Source organism: Hypomesus nipponensis, chromosome 20 (genome assembly GCF_054491055.1).
Source record: "Hypomesus nipponensis isolate SF chromosome 20, ASM5449105v1, whole genome shotgun sequence".
Taxonomy (NCBI): domain Eukaryota; kingdom Metazoa; phylum Chordata; class Actinopteri; order Osmeriformes; family Osmeridae; genus Hypomesus; species Hypomesus nipponensis.
Genome location: NC_140380.1, coordinates 2,738,469 through 2,759,838, shown reverse-complemented (window position 1 = coordinate 2,759,838; position 21,370 = coordinate 2,738,469).

The following is a 21,370-nucleotide window of genomic DNA, read 5'->3' as shown; positions in this document are numbered from 1 at the left end:
TTCAACTCAGACACACAAACACATATTCAAACTGTTCACTTGTCTCCATGCCATGGATGTCCAATTGTTGTTCCACTCAGTATAGTTCAGTTTAGACTCTACAGTAGTGTGCTTAGATGAAGCCCATCTAGTGTGTATACAAAACCCTCCTAGTGTGCATATACACAACCCTCCTAGTGTGCACATACAAACCTCTTCTAATGTGCCAAGATGAATCCTACCTAGTGTGCTTGGATTGAATCATTCATCATGAATGAAATCTACCTCTCCCCCTCTCCAGGTCGTCCCCTACCTCCCACACCCTCCTCCAGCCTCCTCCCCCCCGCCCCCCCTCCGCCCCCCAGCCTCCTCCCTCCCGCCCCCTCTTCCTCTGGCAGCCAGCCCCCCCCCGCCCCCCCGGCCATACGAGAGTGCCAGGTTCCCCTACTGGACAGTGGCCCCCCCCACGCCATGCTGGAGCCCCCCTCGGACGACGAGTTCTCTCCCAATTCTTACTTCCTCCGTGCCTACGCCCCTCCATCCCAGCCCCCCTCTTCCTCTGGTAAGACCCACTGTCCAGGAAATATACCTCATCACTGTAATATACTACACCACTGTCTTGGAAATATTCCACACCAGTGTAATATACCACACCACTGTAATATGCCACACCACTGTAAAATACCACACCACTGTAAGATACAACACCACTGTCCTGGAAATATACCACACAACTGTAATAAACCACACAACTGTCTAGAATATAATTTTAATATAATATAATATAATATTTGTAATTAATGCAAAATATGTGCTTTATATATACAATTTCTGTATTATTTATTTAGAAAGTACTCGTATGAATGTGTTCAGCTACACACATTTTTTTTAACAATTCTCATTTGATAATGTGTATCAGTAATTTGACACAATAGGTATTTGTAATAGGCCTTATCCTGTTTTAATATGTAAAAGATCCTAACATTCAATGCATTCGTTTGGCAGGATTATAATGGGTATTTGTCATTTGAAAATAGAAATTCCATACTGTTTTCCCATCGTGTCACTAAAATGACCATCTCCAAAGAGGTAATTTAAATCATGAGTATGTATTACCATATTTTTAAGTTCCACTTCAAATCAGACATTAAAACACATTTTAATGGACCTGAATGAGCTGGAGAGGCAGCAATGCTCACAGCGCTAGAGCTCCTAGTTACTGCGGGGGCAGTGTCACAGTGTTTCCCATTTTAACTGGGATAAAACGGTTTTTAAACAGTGTTTGATTAATCATGGTTGTATTATTCAACAGCAGGTTTAAATAAACCTGTAAATAAGATACATAATCCACTGTATGTCATTTTTCCTTTTATCTTTTCATTATAATTACATTCTTTTTGGATTCCTAAAACCTTAAAGAAACAGTACTAAATAAGCCACAGGTACTTTGATAAAATATTTTTCTAGAATTGGGTTAAAATGAAGGCACTACTACACAATGCTGTGGAAAGAGAGCTCTGGTGAAATGGGAAATTTAAGGCAGTTTGCTGAGAGGAGAAACACAATGTAGTCTGACTCAGTAAGACTGCCCTTGACTGTGGCTACAACATGGCACCTGCCAGTCAAAAAGCAGATTTCAAAAAATTAAAAAATAAATATTTTCCTCAAATGATTTTGGGGAAAGTAATCATTATTATCTGTTTATTAGATTGTTCTCCCAGACTGTAGTAGCGAACAGGGAACAAACCTCAACCTGTGTGTGTTTGAGTGTGTGAGTGTGTGTGTGTGTGACACCATGCAGCGTACGGTTGCATGAGTGTAAAGGCAGCGATGTGGATAATGAGACAAGCCTTCACCAGGGACTGTACATAGGCTGGGCTAGAGTCATTCCAGGCTGGGTTAGGTTAGTTCTAGCTAGTGTGACAGGGGTACTTGCTGCTCCCATCAGTATGGCTTCCTCTCAAACCAGGGTTTGAATTTGGGACCACAGGTACTACCAAACACCTACTAAACCCCCTGTAAATACTGTAGGTAAACTAGCAACGCCACCAAAAATGCTCACTCTTTGATGGAACGGGTGGGCAGTGTTTATGCTGATGAGGGAGTTTAACCAATTTAATTTGGTTGGTTGCTACAAGGTTAGTTGTGGGCTAGGCTGGGCTAGCTTAGTTGTGGGCTAGGCTGGGCTAGTGTAATTCTAGGTGTGCTGGTGCTTAGCTGGTCGGTGCTGGGCACAGTGGGAGAGGAGCGAGTGAGGAAGGGATTGAAGATGATTACCTGGATGTCACACTGAGCCTCAGCTTGAGGCAGAACAGGACAAGAAGAAGCCTTTGTCTTGGTTTCCTTTTTCTTTCTTTCTCTTTCTCTCGCTCTTCCTCTGTCCTCTCTCACTCTCTCTTTCCCTTGTTAATGGCATGAAACAGCGGGAACATAGAATGGAATCTTTCTAAACGAAATTTGATATGAAATTATAAGAAATATTTCAAAATCTTCAATAATTTTGTGTGTTTTGTTTTATTATTTACTAAGAAGACAATATACAATGATATAGTGAGTTATTTAAAAATATATTTCTGTTAGACCCCGTTAGAGCTCCTCTACGTACCACACCATCATCAAATCATTCTGTGGATTTGAATCATTAACATATCACTATATTGTTGTATATACTTCACCAAATGATGATTGAAAATTGGCGTGCTACATGGAGGAGATGATAGACAACCTTGTGTCACTAGAATATTCCTTTTAACATACACAACCTTATTTAATTCTGATACCTTCCACACTTCCTCCATTTAAACAGAAGAAATTTAAATTTAAATTGTCGGCATGTTAAGCGCTGGTGACACAATAAGTGTTGTATGTGTGCTTCAGCCGGGGTTTGGGTTTGTCTGTCAGGATGACGGCCAGTTCTCCGCTTGAAGCGGACCTGTTTTCGAGGGGGCCCTCCTTGCTCTGCCTGACAACAACTTTGAAGTTACTGTGCCGAAGGCTCCCATTGTCCAGCGGTCAGGGGTTGGCTTGCTGTGAAGGGGATTGGAGTGCCGCCTGGCTGGGTCTTGGTCTTGTCTCTCTGTGTCTGGGTCTATGTTCTTCCTCCTCAGTAATGGTACTCGTGGTAGTGTGCTTAGTCGCTCTACTGGGAATAAGCAGCCATCATGGGGTTCTGCTGCTTCTGGTCGATCTGGAACAGAGGAGATCTCCCAGTGGAAGACTCCCTCAGAACCATCTCTCCTCTTCTTCTCTCCCTTTTTCCTTCTTTCCTGCTCTCTTTTATGTCCTCGTCTTTTTCTCTGCGTCTCTTTCACGTCTCTTTTTCTCTTCTCTTTCCTTCTCTCCTGGACCGATCCAAATTGGTGAGTGATCAACATAATGAAGCAGCAGGAGGAATTGAGATGCCTTTGTTTATAAAAAAAAAAATCTTGTTTGTGTGAACTAACGCTAGAGTTTGGGCGCTGTGGGCTGGGGTGTTAATGAGATTGACTTTGACTCCAATCAGTCATGAGTAGTGGTTATGACCATCGGTGTAGCTCTGCTAATTCTGCACCAACATGATTACAGCCCAATCTGGAACGACTATGCATCCGGCCCCAAATTGGTTTACCTGTCACAGGAGAAGGCATCCATCATCCGCTAACGGATGAGCTGACTAGGTTGTAGCTCTCCTTCAGTCTCCTGCGTCTGACATGGTGATAAACACCGCCGGGAGATCTGCGGAGGGAGAGGAGGGCCTGCTAAAACCCTGCCGTTTTATCTGTTGGTGTAAGCAGAGACTCTCACAAGGGAGGGCAGGGGGGTCAGGGGGTCATACAGGCTCCAACGTATCTGTGTATGGTAACGTAGCAAACAACACCAACACACGGGTTGGTGTGTGGATGACAGCAAGGGGTGTAACTCTCGGGTTGGTGTGCGGATGACAGCAAGTAGTGTAACTCTCGGGTTGGTGTGTGGATGACAGCAAGGGGTGTGTAACTCTCGGGTTGGTGTGGATGAGTACAGGGTGTGTACCTTTCGGGTTGGTGTTGATGAGTACAGGTTGTGTATCTCTCGGGTTGGTATGTGGATAACTTGGCTTCCATCCCTGGACTGTCATTTGTGTATGAAATCGGGTATGCAGTCAGTAGTCTAATTAAAATAAATGTTATAATGAAATTATTTGAATGTTAAAATGTATTAAATAGCAATGAAGAATTGTTCAATACATATATACTTACTTAAGTACAATACATTTATACACTACTTAAAACTGTCCTTCAGAAATACAATTTCTGCAAAGTTCTGAAATGAATTGTTCCTCATTTTAAAGAGACTTTATAAAAAATATAATATTATCAAATTATTCATATTATCAAATACATTTCACAAACATTTAGTTTTTTTTTATTCTGAAAGAGATTCATTCTCAAAGCTCAGCTTAATGGTGACACTTAATCAATTGATCTTCTTATTTTCTTTATGCACAAAATTGTACATACATTTTCAATTAATAATAATATTTTTAATCTTTAAAATTATTATCTATTATATTAACTGAAGCTTTGTTTGTGCATTGTTTGATCCCTTTTTTATTTTTTTCATTTATTAAAATAAACTCGAGAAATATCCATAATAATTATAGAATAACTATGACTTACATTTTAACAAAGTGTAATATTTTTTTTCGTAGCATGATTCATTTTAATAACCATTTGTTCGAGGACCCCAAAGATGCAGAGTCATGGAAGTGAATAAAGGGATTTATTCATTCAGGCAACATGTTGGTCACCTTCAGCAGATGCTCAGTGTGTGTGATACAGAGTAATACTATGACATGTCTATGTTGTGTCAAGTTTCTGTCCAGTTAATTCAAAACAAACTCTGTAATGAGAACAGGCACGCACACACACACACATATACACCAAACACACACACACATTTATTCAGAATCAGACTTTGTGCCATGACTGCAAACTGTTAACCTACATTGTCAGACAGATATGAGGCAGGCTGTTTACCTCAGAAAGCGAGCCCAGCGCCTCCTCCGAGACTCTCTCTTTCTGCTCTCTCTTTTCACTCTATCTCTTCTCCTGCTTTCTTTTCTCTTTCTCTCATTCTCCTTCTCGTTTTCTCTCAATCTCTCCTCCTTCTCTGTCCCTTTCACCATTCCTCTTTCTCTCCATCCCTTCATCTTTCTCCTCTCTCTCTTCCCTCTCTCCCTTTCCCCCTCTTTTTTCATGTCTATATCCCTCCCTCTACCTCTCTCCCTCCTGTCTCCCTCTCTTTCTCCCCCTCTCGTCCTCTGTCTCCTCCCTCTCTTTCTCCCCTCTCTTTCCTCTGTCTCTCTCTCACTGCTGCAGTATTTTTAGCAGTGAGGAAAGAGAAAAGCCGACCTGAGGAGTGCACTGCCTTCTTCTCCTTGACAACTCCATTGAGGCTCCACACCCGTTTCTCATCCTCGGTCTCGCTCCTTCCTTCTTTGCTTCTTTCTTTGTTTCTTTCTTTGTTTCTTTGTTTCTTTCCTCTCCTTTATCTTCATCTTCTGTTCCCTCCTCAGAAGGCAGGAGGGTGTTTTAATTGGGCTGAGGTGTTTCTCTTGTTGGGTGAGGTAGAGCCAGATGAGCAGAGAGCAGGAGCAGGTGAAGGAGGAGGAGAACATGAGTGAGCAGGAAGCATGGATGACAGTACGCTAGGGAATGGCAGACAACTGCAGAAACAAATGTGGAGAAAAGAAAAGAGTCAAGACCTTGATGTTGTACTATTGTGTACTGAGGAAAGTTTTGGCCTACATACATGGTTGCAGTGGTTGCAGCTCACAGTAAAAAAAATATATATTTAATTAATAGTTGGAATTCTTATTTCTTAGTCTTATTCAAGTTTTCTGTATTTTTTTTAATTGTTTGTGTGGACTAGTGCGTAGAGTTAGGGCGCTGTGGGCTGGGGTCTTAATGAGATTGACTTTGACTCCAATCAGTCATGAGTAGTGGTTATGACCATCGGTGTAGCTCTGTTAATTCTATTCACCTCTATTCTATTCAAGGCACAAAATTAAAATGTTGACTATGTCAGCCTTGAATATATTTATGGTCAATCTAAATTAGATTTTCAGTCTTTTGTTCAAACAGAATTTTACTTTGTACAGTGAGACCAAGCTTATTTGAAATTTCTGTATCTCCACACAATGTACAATGGTTATTATTACTAGATTAATCGCATTATTACTACATTATTCTACATTATTACTAGATTATTCTGCGTTGTTTCCAGATTGGTCTGTATAAATATTATTCTACTTTAGTACAGATTATTGTGCTTTGTCAATTAATTGTTCTGAGTTATTACTAGAATATTCTACATTATTAGCAGATTCTTCTAGCCTGACGTTGTCATACTCATAATTCTAGTCAGAATATGAGTCTGAAAACTCTCCGTTGGGCGTGTTTCAACCGAACTCGTAAAACAAATGCCTCTTCGCTCAATTGGATAGACCTACAACCAATCAGAGCAACGTAATATGTTGTTTGTTGAAAACAAATTCAACCCAAGGGTTCTTTCGTGACGTTTTTAATTACGTTACTGTTGATCCATCATCGTATAAAGCCCGCCCTGGCAATTTCATTGGTCCGTCCAGATCCTGGTTTTATGTAGTTGTTCCCAATACAAGACCCTCCAGACCCAACTTCCCAACCAATTTTTTTTGTGGGTGGGGAGAAGTTGGGCTGGCAGCCAAGCTAAGATGCTTCTGCAGTATGACAACCTCAATCTCCATTATTACTAGATAACATAATTCATAAATTATTCTGCATTATTGCTAGTTTAGTCTGAATTATACTTATATTTCAACATTATTACTAGACTATTCCTCATCATCACTACATTATTCTAAATTATTATTAGATTATTCTTCATTATTGACTGAATATATTCAGTCAATTTATATTCTCTGTTAAATTAATTAATCCAGGTTACTTTGAGATGCAACTAGTAAACACAGATTATTCCTTGACTCAGACCACTGAAATACTGTAGAACTATACACTTCAGATCCTTGATCTTCTGCTGTACATTCTATATGCACTATTTGTAAATTCGCTTTGGATAAAAACATTAAAAAATTGTTAAATATAAACCCATCTTTTTTTGTTGGTTATTCTGCATTTTAACTATATTTTCCCTGACTAGGAGGGTTTTGCAGCCCATCGAATTGATTTTTAATGTTAAATATTTGATTGAGTTTGACTGTAAATGAGGGTGTGTTGTCGGCAGTTACGCCCAGAGACGCCTCAATATTGACTCTCCTCTCTGACGAGGAACTCAGACGGCTGCCGAGCCAATCAAACAAAATACATCATCAATTCATAGAATGAAACTCATATGGCTTTCTTATCATTTCATTTCAGCACGCATTCAGCATGACGTGTGTGTGATCACTCATGTCACGGTGTGAAGGCTGAGACCTGTCGTTTTTAAGGCCCATGCTGAAGGTATACAATACTACTACTGATAATAATAATAATGTGTTCATTATTATTTCATCCAAAGTGACGTAAACATGGGAATTTGTTTCTTTAATCTCTTGATCTGATGTCAAATGTTCTACCACTCATCTGGTTCATATCTCTCATATTTCTTATACAAGATGAGGGAGGAAACATGGCTGACTTCTCCTGCCTTTGTTGCTCTTAGACAAATACACACACACATGTGCTCACACACACATACACATACAGCACAGGTATTCGAGTTGAAAACTGAACCTGAAGCCTTTGTTCTTGTCTAAATTGTTAGTGTATAATAAGTGTATTATTCAGTGTGAATATTTATGTTTCTAATTCTTTGGAAAACATGACAACCAGGTAGACTAGAGTTGAAGGTAAAGCTTGTGTGCCAGAGTGGATCTGTGTGTGTGTGTGTGCTCTGTCACCTCATCCGTGTGTATGTAGTAATGTCAGGAAACATTGTTCCCCAGTAACTGAACAGAAATTGTATTTATGTATTTTGCATGTAGCTTCCCCTAAGAAAGTTTTTTTTGGTTTTGCTAGATGTGTGTGTGCCTGTGTGTGTATCTCCTATATGAGCATCAGCAGACAGTCACTGTTCCTAGAAAGAACTGAAGTGAGCAAACGATGGGAGAGGAGAGGAGTACTGGAGAAAAGGGGATGGGAGAGACGTATGAGAGAGGAGAGAAGGAGAGGAGAAGAGAAGGAAAGAAGGAGGAGTGAGGGGATGGGTGATACGTATGAGAGAGGAGAGAAGGAGAGAAGGAGAGGAGGAGGAGTGAGGGGGATGGGATAGACGTATGAGAGAGGAGAGGAGGGCTCTTAGCACACTAATGCTGCCACTGAATTATTTATCTGTTCTTCTTCCTCTACCTCTCTTTCCCTCTGCTTCCCTATCCCTCTCTGTCCACTCTCTCCCTCCCTTTCCCCTCTCTATCTCTCCATCCCTCCCTCCTTTTCCTCTCCATCCATCCCTCCCTCCCTTCCCCCCTTTCTCATCATCCTCTTCTCTCCCCTTCTCCCTCCATCTCTCCCTCTCTACAGTGCTATTTCTGGTGTCTTAGAAAACACATTCTATCAGGCAAAGAGCATGCAGATTTGTACTCACACACCCACACACACTCACACACACTGTGTGCCTTGAGTGTAGCCCCATTCACACTAACTCCTGCTACAGAAATAAATATGAATATGGTGCATTATAAAGTGTTTGGAGTATAGATGGTCCTGTCACTGCGGAGCTCAGTTTGAAGTTGGTTAGTGAGTAGTGCAATATCTGAAGGCACACACACACAGTCACCCACACACACACAAACACACACACAAACACATGCATACACACACAGTTACCCAGAAACAGTCACTCACTCACCCACATACAAACACACACTCATGCAGGCGCTTGTTTCCAAGCTGAAGTTGCAACCGATGGATAGGTCATTAGAGGAGGAATGAGACCCAACTTAGAATGTGGTCCAAATATTTATCTTGTCCCCCTCTATATCCCTCTCAGCCCCCCTCCCTTTTCTCCTCTCTTCCTCTTCTTTCCACCTCCTCTCATCCTTTCAGAGAGCGATGGGGGAGAGAAGAGAGGGCAGGAAAAATGCTCCACTCTCCAAATTCTAACTTATTTATCTAAGCTGGCTATCACACTAGACACTACCATGGCTCCCCCCTCCTCCTCCTCCTTCTTCCTCCCCTGTCTCCCTCTTCCCCAGTCTCCCCCTCTCCCTCCATTTATTTCCTCCACCCGCCTCCACACCTCATGTCTCCTGCCCTCCCCCCTTCCCCCTGTCCCTTCCTCCCCCCTCTCTTGCCTCCCTCTCCCTCATCTCCCCTACATGTGCTAGATTGAGTCCTTTATCATTCTAAATTGACGTTTATGCTTTTACTCGTATTGTTTCTCCAAGGTTCCCAGCGTTCATGTAGGGCTATTTATTCTAATCCTTGTCACCCTGCCCCAGCAAGCTGCTCTGCCTCCACGATCCATTGAACACAGCTAACACAGCCAGCTAGCTACCCCTCAGCAGCTAGCTTCCCCCACTCTTCCCCACTCTCCTCCTCTACTCCCCTTTTCTCCTCCACTTCTGGACTCTCTCTGCTCCTCTCCTCCTCCCCTTTCTCACTTCTCTCTCTCCTCTCCTCCACCTCTCCTCTTCCCTTCTTTTTCATCATCTCTTTCTCTTCCCTCTCTCTCCTCCACCTCCCATCTCTCCTCCCTCTCTCTCCATCTCTCCTCTAATCTGTCTCTTCCATCTCTCTCCTTCACCTCACCTATCTCCTTGTCTTCTCCCTCCTTCTCTTTCTCTCTATTGGCTCTCTGTCCTCCTTCTTCTCCTCCCCCTCCTCTTCTCCTCTCCTCCTGTTCAACCCTAAACACATACAGAGCTTAGCATCCATACGAAGCTACATGTTTGATTTCAAATTCCAGTGTTCTATTTATGACACATGCTTCTGGTTGTCAATATTAATACAGGGCTAACATGCAGAGAGTCTGTCCAAACAGACAGCCTGTCTCTGTGTCACATACAGGCGGGTTTGTACAGGAAATAAGAAATCCATTATTGAGCAGCCCTGTTCAGACATGGTGGAGGAGACAGACAGGGGAGGAAGAGAGGAAGACAGACAGACAGACAGACAGACAGACAGACAGACAGACAGACAGGAGAGGAAGAGAGGAAGACAGACAAACAGATATGGGAGGAAGACAGACAGACAGACAGACAGACAGACAGACAGACAGACAGACAGACAGACAGACAGACAGACAGACAGACAGACAGACAGACAGACAGACAGACAGACAGACAGACAGACAGACAGGGGAGGAAGAGAGGAAGACAGACAGACAGACAGACAGACAGACAGACAGACAGACAGGGGAGGAAGAGAGGAAGACAGACAGACAGGAGAGGAAGACAGACAGACAGACAGACAGACAAGGGAGGAAGAGAGGAAGACAGACAGACAGGGGAGGAAGAGAGGAAGACAGACAAACAGGGGAGGAAGAGAGGAAGACAGACAGACAGACAGACAGACAGACAAACAGACAGACAGACAGACAGACAGGGGAGGAAGAGAGGAAGTCAGACAGACAGGGGAGGAAGAGAGGAAGACAGACAGACAGGGGAGGAAGAGAGGAAGACAGACAGACAGGGGAGGAAGAGAGGAAGACAGCCAAACAGACAGGCAGGAGAGGACGAGAGGAAGGCAGACAGAAGAGGAGAGAATAGGTGTTGATCTAAGAAGAAGAAGAGAAGAAAGACTGTCAGATTTTCCGCAGAGAAGGGGACAGGTAATACCACACAGAGAATGTTGCTGTGATTACACTGCTCTAACGCCCTAGAGATTTAGAGGGAAATTATTGTTATTATTTTTATTTTTATCATTGTTCATAAAAATTAGCTTATTCCTGCCATCAACCTGTTAATAGCGTCACATATATGTGATCGTTCAAAAGCGGGCCCCACAGAGTACCGTCACACATGTGTGAATCTGAACATTCCAACCGACTATTTTCCGATAGACAAAAACTATATGACAAACGCTATATTATGGCTTTAAAATGTACAATTAGGAGGCTAACAAGTAGCCCTAACAGGTAGTAGCATAGTACGAGTAATAGGCTAGGTTGCTAGGTAAAAAAAGCTAACTAAAGCTAGCAAGCTTCAGAGTGAAAAATAACTCACTCTGTTGGAAGCGTCGGAAATATTTAGAACTCACTCGTTAACAGGTTAATTGAGAATTGTTGGTGCCCATTGTTTCCAGACCTGTATTTGTAATGGGAGATTGATGCGAGTGTTTCATACAGAGAGAAAAAAGATGACAGTCTAAGCCTCCCCCTCCTCCCCCGCCTCTCTGTCTACCCAGCTGCCTCTCACACACAGAAGCAATTAACCTTTACAAGTTTCCTTCTTTCAGTGGGTAGTCCTTGGTTTTTTACCAAGATGGCTGCCTCGTATTGAGTATGAGTCATGAGTTGATCATGTGGAGCTGGCCTTCCCCTCCTCCTGCTCCTCCTCTTCCTTCTCTTCTTTCTCCTGCTCCACCTCATTCCCCCTGCTCCTCCTTCCACCTGCTCCTCTCCTGCTCCTGCTCCTTCACCTCCTCCTCTTCCTCCACCCCCTCCTCCTCGTACAACCACAGTGTTTGTTGGTTCTGGGATCATTGTTCTGCTCGCTCGTAAAGCAGACCTGCACAGGGACTTTGTGAGCGTGTGTGTGAGTGTTTACGAGAGGTAAATCTCCATATCATCCACTCTGAGAAAAACTGTTCTCTCTACTGGAGCAGCTAAGCAACCCTTCCACATTCCTTCCATCCCTCCCTTATTCCATCCATCCTTCCATCTTCATCCCTCCTTCTTTCCCTCAATCCCTTTTTCTCTTTCTCTCCCTCTCTCGTTGCATTCATCCCTCCTTCCTTCCTTCCATCCATCCATCCATGCCTCCACATAGCTCATCAAAGTCTTAAAGATCAAGAGTGTTGTCTGAATAGACATTACTTCATTTAAATTATGTTTTTTGTGTGTATATATATATATGTGTGTGGCTTTAACTCAAGGGGATGCTGCTTACACACACTTTGTCTCTCCGCAAACCCACACACACATACACACACACCACTGGAGTGTACACACACATGCAAACACACCCCCACACACCAACTGGAGATTGCACACACACACACACACACAGCTGAGGACAGAGACAGAGTGCTGGACTCCTCTACTGTACTGGTCTATAAAGACAGCATGCTGGTTTCAGCTGTAATCTCAGTATTACTGCTCTCACTCTGTCTACCCCCCTACACTCACCTCAGCTCGGATCTCTGATCAGGAAGCTTTACACACACACGCACAGACACAGACACAAACATAGGCACAAACATGCAGGGACGTGCTGAAGAACACACACACAACACACACTGGAGAGAGTGAGCGTGCACAGTCAGAGCCGCAGGAGTCGAGTGTCGCCGTGGCGATGTCAGGTCCGATCTGGCTCGAAGCTGAGCAGGGTAAACATGCTCCACAGTTGTCACGGCGATTAAAGGGTTTAACCATGGGCCTGAAAGAGAGAAGAATGGAGAGTGGATGGAGAGAAAATGAGAGGGGAGGGAAGCGAAGAAGAAGCGTTGAGAAGAGGAGTAGGGAGCATGGAGAGGAGAGGAGAGGAGGAGGGGAGGGAGAGGATAGGGCAGGAGGGAGGGGAGAAAGGAGGGGATGTTAACAGAGGCAGGTTAAGGTTATCAGAGACCATTAAAAGGCTTTAGTGTTGGAAAGCAACAGAGAGACTGGCTATTGTTGTTTAGCTGGAGCTGTGAAGACCAGAGGCTTAGATGGACACTTCAAGACCAGTAATCCTCTTTCTCCTTCCTTTTCTCTCCCTCTTTTTCTTTCCCTCTCTCTCTTTTCCACCCTTTTCTCACTTTAGCTCTGTCCCCCCCCCCCCCCTCTTGCCTCGGAATCCCACCTGCTCCGGCCTCTTCCCAGCCCCTGGTTGGCTGGCTGGCTGACTTGCTGGTTGACTGCTAGGCTGGATGGTTGTTCAGAGTCAGTGTGTGGGGCAAGATTATGATCTGGCCCTCTTATCCATAGCAGCACCTCTAACTCTCTGTCCTTCGCTCTCTCTCCTTCCCTCCCTCTGTCTTTCTCTCCCTAGCTCTCTCCCTGTCTTCCTCTCTCTTTCTCTCAATCTCTCTCGTCGGAGAATACTGGCGGGTGTAGGTGTTTAGAATTTTTTTTTCCTTTCTCAGCCTCAGTCGGTCTGTCTCGTATTTTTTGATGAATCTGGGTCACTAAGTACTGTCTGTGGATGCTTGTGTATGTGAGTGTGTGTGTGTGTGTGTGTGTGTGTGTGTGTGTGTGTGTGTGTGTGTGTGTGTGTGTGTGCGTGCACCAGGGAGCTCTCTGGGTATTTTTATTTCAGTGAAAGCAGATAATAATGAGTCTGTCAAAACAAGATAAAAAAATATATTTTCTTTCTTCTTTTTCTCTTTCTGTGAAAAGCTGTCCACTGTTTCAAATGGCATGTTGACAATCTAAGAAATAAAGTATTTTGGAGAATTTGTAAGGAATCAAATTATGATATTAATTAGTCAAAAAAAATGTTTTTGTACATTATATTCTATTATTCATGCTATTATTTGCAGAAAGTTAAGTTTAAGTTCAATGAATGTGTCTAGAGTCTCCATAATAACTCCATAATAACATAATAATAATTAATTTAGATAAAACATAATTTACTGGAAAGTACATTATTTACCTAAACTATTTAATCTTTTAATTGGAGGATAAAATCCACGGCTGCTACAAATATGCAAATACAAAAATATGGTTAATTACATAATTTGATATAAGGATTAACTGGGGAGAAAATATTTAGATTGGATCATTTTGATAATTTGCCTGTGATTAAAACTTTTACTTTCATCCATAACAAGCAATTAAAAGTTCTACTTTTCTAATAGTCTTAATATAACATTTGGATTTTGTGGTTGTCTGTATCTACTGCAGGCTTAATCTTGCAAGGCTACGCTAGTGTGTGGCTAAGCAAAATAAAATATAACATATCACATAGAACATACTGTAAATACCTGACACAATAATAAGCAACACAGAACGTCAAAACTGTAGTATTTTATTAAATATGTCTATATGGTGTATGTATTTAAATAGTTTATTTTTTATATATAAAACATGATTTCAGAATTGCATACACGAGTATGTGCTAAATTTGCTACATTTTATGATTAGTATAATATAACTTGGTCCATATCTATATGACACATTGTAGTCGTATTATTAACATTCAAGTAAACAGGTTATCAAGTTAACAGGTTTAGGGGATTCACTGAGGATTTAACTCTTTGGTTTGCTTTGTTAGAAATATTGAACCTGGAAGTAAATGTAATGGTTGTTATATTGGCCAAAGAACCAAAACTATAACTTAGATCTAATGGAAGAGGGGTAAACTGGACAGGGTTTTAATATTAACCAAATGTGCTGAAATTGCAGTTATTTGACTGTATGGATTTAATCAGATCAAGAATGGTCACAATCAATGAAAAGGCAAACATGTTTACAAAATTAAGATCTTACCTACTCTATCATGATTATATATAATCATTTACTATAGTAAATCAGAGAAAGCAAGAGGTGAGGAAGGAGAAGGAGTAGCTTCAATGCATCATAATTCCCTTTATACACAAGAAGAACCACATCACACCACATCTTGACCCTTACTTATCAACATATGTTGACAATGACTGGCAATGAGACAGTCACTCAACCGTCATGCGAATGCAACTCCAGTCTTTAACACATGAGAAGTGGAAATAGGATATCTTACTTACACCATACAGAGCTTGAAAAAATATTTTAATACTTATTTAGTTATTATATTATGATTTGAAATTACTATTTAAATTACTAACTAATTTTTTATATTTACCAGTATTAAATATTGTTTGTAATGTTATGCAAAAAAACTTATTCAGCACAAATTATTAATTTAATCTTTTTCATTAAAAATGTCTCTGAACAGTGGTTTTGCATCAGAGTTTTTTTTTTATACAAGGACCCATTCACGTAGTTAACAAAAAATAGCATGAACTTGTATGCGTGTATGTGTGTTAGTATGTACATTAGCCTAGTGTGCAAACGTATTTGGCACCATTTTTTTTAAATAACAGGAAAAATAAAATGATAAAAGCACTAAACATTTTCTCAACATTGCACTTTTAAACTACCGCACAAATAAGGCTTAGCAGAAGTTAAGTCAGGATGACCACGCTCCTGCCACGCAACCATTATGTCTCACTACACACTCCCCCTGCTACGCACACTCTCTGCTTTTCCTCTACCTCAATATCTGGGTTGTCGTCAGGGTTTCTATGTTCGATAAGCTGCTCCCTTGTATCCAATTAGCACAGTGACTTGCCTCCTCCACTAGCCTATCCTACTGCTGTCATGCCTTTAAATATGTTTCTCTCCCTGCTTAGTTTGTCCATGCTACCACTGTTCGTGACCCTCCACCTTCCCGTAGCCGCCCGGTGGCTTTGTCTTTTCTGCTTCCTCGGCTCATCTGTCTGGCTGTTTAACTTTGTGTGGTCTCTTTCAGGTCCTCCCAACCACCAAAGCCAGACCAGCCTACGCCCCCCTCTTCCGCCCACCCTCAACCACCACCAGTCCTCAGCCAATAGCCTCAACCGGAACACCCTGGCGAGCCGGCGAAACCCCGCCCATGCCCCGTCCGGCCCCGCCCCTGGGGAGGGCCCGTCCACTCCAGAGTCGGTCCAGCTCCAGGACAGCTGGGCCCTGAACAGCAGTGTTCCCCTGGAGACCAGGTTAGACACACACACACATAGGAGTCACGCACACACATAATCACCCATGTACACACTCACAGGGGTCACACACAAACAGACTCACACACGCTTGCAGGAGTCACCCACCCACCCACACACTCACACATAATTGTCCCCCACACAAACAGACTCACACACACACTAACAGACACACACACTCCCTCCTCTCCCTCCTCCTCTACCCCTTTCCCTCCCTCTTCTTCTCCCTCCTCCTCTTCCTCCTCATCCTTCTCTTCTTCCTCCTCCTCTACCTCCTCCTGCTCTACCTCCTCATCCTCTCTCTCCCCCTCCTCCAGTCCCTCCCTCCTCCTCTTCTTCCTTATCCTCCTCTCCTTCCTCCTAGGGATGTGCGACGTGGTGACCACCCTCTGCTTTTTCCCTATTGTTTAGCTGCAATGGTTAAAAGTATATATATATGTCATACAAATATTGGTAACACCTTAGAATAATCGTCCGTTGTTAACGAATAGCTATGCAGGAAGTAATAGGTAGTAATACATTAACACCGAACTTAATACTATTAACTCATATGGAACCAGGATTAACTAAGCAGTAAGCAATAGCAAATTTAATACAAAGGTAGTTCCTTGGAAGTTATTTGATGATTACTAAATATATCCTCTTTAAGAACAACTTGTGAACTATGACCAATTAAGTATTATATTAGATGCTATCCTCTTCTCCTACTCTTTCTGGTTGAAGCCTGTAAGCAATTTCTGCATGCACGTAGCAACGCTAGTGCTAAATAACTATTTAGCTGGTCGGCTCCATGACGCCGGGTAAGTAGAGCTTGTGAGACTGCTCACCAAAAGAACAATGGGGAACCCACTTGTCTAGCAGATTAAGACATGTTCGTAGGTACCTAGCGAAAAGTAACCTCAACTTTCCTACACGGTACTAATGCTGAAGGCTCGCTGATATTGCATACTGTCCTGGCTAATGTGTGCTGACGTTGTGACTGTGTGTGTGTGTGTGTGTATGTGAGAGACGCGTGAGTGACAGAGAGACGGAGGGAGAGCAGGGACAGGAAATGCAGTTGAACGAATATGCAGCGTGTTTTAAATATTAAAACAATTATAATAATGAAACGCAATATGTGGCGGCCGGTGTTGATTCTGTGGCACAAATCAGTCTATGTGTGGGAAACACTGGAGTTCTTTGTGGAAACCAGTTTATGAATATTAACGTTATAAGACCTCCCCCCTAATATTTGATCATACCCCCCAGAATCAGAATCAAAAAGGGCTTTAATCGCCATGAAAGTTTGCACAGACAAGAAATTTAGGCTACTTTGGCAGGAAGGTGCATACATTAAACATATAGGAATCTTAAAAACTTAAATATGTGGTCTAACTATACTAAAGGTACATAGTCCAGCAAATACTAAGTAGATTTAGACTTAAAATAAAATGTACAAATATAGCTGCTACTTTATACATATAAGCTGATATATAGCTGATGTTACTTTTGTGATTAGTAATTAGTTGGTTATTCTGTCTTAATTGGTCATAGTTCACAAGTAGTTCTCAATGAGGACATATTTATATAGTAATAATCAAATACCTACCAAGGAACAACGGACCATTATTCTAAAGTGTTACCCAAATATTTGTTATACTGGGATGTAGTGCCGCATATTTCTGACCAAACCCAAATATGAGTGGTATTCTAACCGAGCCCAACCTGATCCCAACCTAGTTAATGTAAGCTGAAGCACTAAACCATCTTTATCATTATTACATTTTCTCTAAACAGAAGTCGAAGCACCAAGTCAAGTCTCTGCCAACATGACCAAACTCAAACATCATCTCCAACAATTCTATTTTCAAGATGATGTGTTCCTTGAGTCCCATTGGGCTTGGGTCAGGAAGCCCTCCCTTCTATGCCCCCTCCCCTCACCACCCCTGCCTCATCCTCTCCCCCCCTCCCCTCTCCCTGTCTGGTCCCACCAGGCAGATTAATCAAGCTTCTGTCAGGGCATATGGACCTGACTTAACATACACACACACATGCAGTACTCACGAACACGTGCATAATCAAACACACACACATACTCTCTCACACACCCACACACACATACAGTCCTCACAGACTCACACACATGCATTCTTAAAAACACACACATACTCACACACAGACACACACATACTCAAATACACAGACTCACATTCTCACACAAACAGAAATTCTCACACACATAATCACACACACACATGCTCACACACTCACACACACATACTGCATTTCTTTGTTTTTCACCTGGTGCTGGAAGAAGCATGTTGCAGTGACAGCATTTACTTTACTGCCCTGGGCTTTCTCTCCTCTCCTCCCCTCCTCTCTCATCCCCTCCCCCTCTCTCATCTCTTCTCTACCCTCTCTACCTCTGGGTCCTCAAAACAGTACAGTTTCAACAATCCTGTTTTAGTCCTGATACCAGCTTCAAAACAAACACTCAAACACACAAACACCCACACGCAACCACATACACACCCACAAACACATAAACACTATCACACTGTTCTCTGCCCTGGCATATTCACAGTATTAATGGATTCAGACTGTCTTGGGTCTCCTGTGTCAGTTGAATGTCCATTTCTTGGTTAATTGCTCTGGCTTCGACTGCTTCTCCCAGCGGAGGGCTTTAATGTGAAGCACAGAGCTCTCTGCTTAAACTATTCACCTGCTTAGCTTTGTGTTTTCGAGTGTGTGTGTCTGGCTGTGTGTGTTTCTGTGGTGTGTGTTTGTGTGGTGTATCTGTGTGTGGTTTGTGGGTCACTAGGATTGAGGGGTGAGGCCTCAATCTTGTCTGCCCCCTCACACACATGTAAGCACTAACCACACGCCCTCACACACACACATGCACTAACCACATGCCCGTGTGCTTGGTAAGAAGCAACATCACCGCACATGATCACTAGTTTAGTTTAGTAATTATAGCCTACTGCATTCATGTGGTGTCAGAATAATCAGAAAAATAATTTCCCGACTGAGAATATGCAAGTGAATGCAAGTTTTCTTTCAATAAAAAAGCTGTTCTTTAATGTCATCCAACGTTGTTTTGTGGCTCTTTTTTCCGGTACAGGCATCGTTTGGGTACTGGAAACGTTTTTAAAGTATTGATTTGGCACCAGTGTTGTATAAACCCAAACGATACCCAACCCTAGTAACCATACACCCTTACACACACACAGCCTTGACCATCAGGCAGTGGACAGCCCCCCCCTCCCTGCTGGACACAATCCTGTTTATCACACCAGAGGACAGAGAACTAGCTAACTCACTTCAAACACTCCCTTTGATGCTATCCCTTTGATGTCCTTACCTCTGACTGTGTGTGTGTGTGTGTGATGGTATGCTTCGGTTTTTGTTATCACATAAGATTGAATGATAGCTGTTCACTCCAGTACATAATCACTCACCGTTTCAACACAACACAGTTGCATGGATGTGTGCGTTTGTAAGTGTATCAAGTGCATGGTGTGGGGGGTCCATGTTTGTATGTGTCAGATTGAGTGTTCAGACTTGCAGTTTTTACACAGGTTCAGGAATTGTCCATTTTTTCTTCAATGGTTTTATCTTTACAGCTAGCAGAGTATACAGTAGCACAGTGCATAGCAGCAAGGAGGGCAGAAGCCAAGAAGTGAAGTCTCCTCCATGTTACAACAGTTCATGACATCGTTTTGACATCCTGAATAGTCCCTCAATAGGGACTGCTTTAACTCAGTCTGCTTGGCCGAACATTCTCACAATCACAGGACCCTAGTGCTGACACTGTTCTGTCTGCAGAAACACTTCCACATCTGGCTTTACATCACGTTGTACTACTCGTGAGTGAAACGGCCTAGTGGTTCTACAGTTCTTTCACCCCAGTAGTGCTATGTAGTTCATAAAGGGCCTAACAGACCACACATCAGGCCCGGTTCTAAGGGGGGGCTGAGGGGGTTGTTCCTTGTGACCCCCCTACCAAAATGAAGGAAAAAATCAGATTTTGTTTCCTTCTTTTCGTTTTTTTTTCTTCAATGTATTTTGTCTATTTCAGTTCAGCCATTCATAAAAGCAGAAGCAATTTGCTTCTGTATTACATCTGGCTAACGCACACTGATGCAGCAGCACTCGTGTCAGGTTTGCTAGCTTGCTCTGTTCACCTTGTTGGTTTTAGACATGCATAGGTTTTGATTCAACTTCCGAAGCCAAAAAGTGAAAGCACCAGTGAGTCTGATAGTGGTTGTGGTATTTAGAGTCTGGGGGCACTCTCACCAGTGTCACACTTGTGGGTGGCTAAGCACACACCCAGCCCAGTTATCCCTAATGCCGCTGCCAGCTCAGAGACAGCTCCCGGGTCGCAACCATCCCGCTCCAGTTCAAACACTCCATGTTCTGCTACCACCGTGGCGCAAGCCGCTCAGAACAAAAGGGCTGGCAGACCATACAAACCATACAAAGATCAATGAAATTGTGCTAAAAGTTTCTCTCAGATTGCACCAAATTGATACTTTAAGCTGCTAAAAAAATACATTTCATTGCGTCCACGAAATGTTTCATTGCCCTCCCTACTAAAGTGGGCTAGAACCGGGCCTGACACACATGAAATTGTGTGCCAGTAATTGTGTAAATCAGTCCTGACTCCATATCATCTCGTTCTTTTATACCAATTAACACAGCAAATGTATTTTTCATTGTGTTCATGAAAATGTTTATCCTGAAAAAGCACATTTGCTACCAAACTTGTGAATATGTATTACACACACGAGAGAGAGCTTTGGCCTTGGGTTTTAGTATGTTTCTATGATATGATCAACCTAGTACTTCAATTTGCTCCCTCACATCCCTTTTTTATCTCCCTCTTTATAATTTCTGCATCCCTTCCTTTATCTGTTTCTATTGTTCTCCCTCCTCAATCTATCCTGCCATCAACATCTGATTTCTGTTCCATCTGAATTCACCTGAGCTGATTTAAGCTCTCTCACACACACACACGGGCACAGGCCCACACACACACAGAGGTACATACACAGACATACACACACACACAGACTCATAGAGACACAATTATAGACACTCACAAACACACACATAGAGACATACTCATACACACACACACACACACACACACACAGACCAACCTGTGATTGAGTGTTGACAGGAAGATTGACAGTCAAATATGCTCCTGACTTCTCTCCCTCCTTCGCACTATCTATCCATCTGTCCCTCTACCCCTGACTTCCCTTGCCTCTCCCCTCTACACCTGACGTCCCTGCCTCTCTCCTCTTCTCCTGACTTCCCCTTCCTCCCCCCTCTACTCCTGATCTTCCCTGCCTCTCCCCTCTACACCTAACGTCCCCTGCCTCTCTCCTGTTCTCCTGACTTCTCCTGCCTCCCTCCTCTGCTTCTGACCTCCCCTGCCTCTCCCCTCTACTCCTGACTTACCCTCTACACCTGACTTCCCCTGTATCCCTCCTCTACTCTTGACTTCCCCTGCCTCCCCCCTCTACTCCTGACCTCCCCTGCCTTTCCCATCTACTCCTGACTTCCCCTGCCTCTCCCCTCTA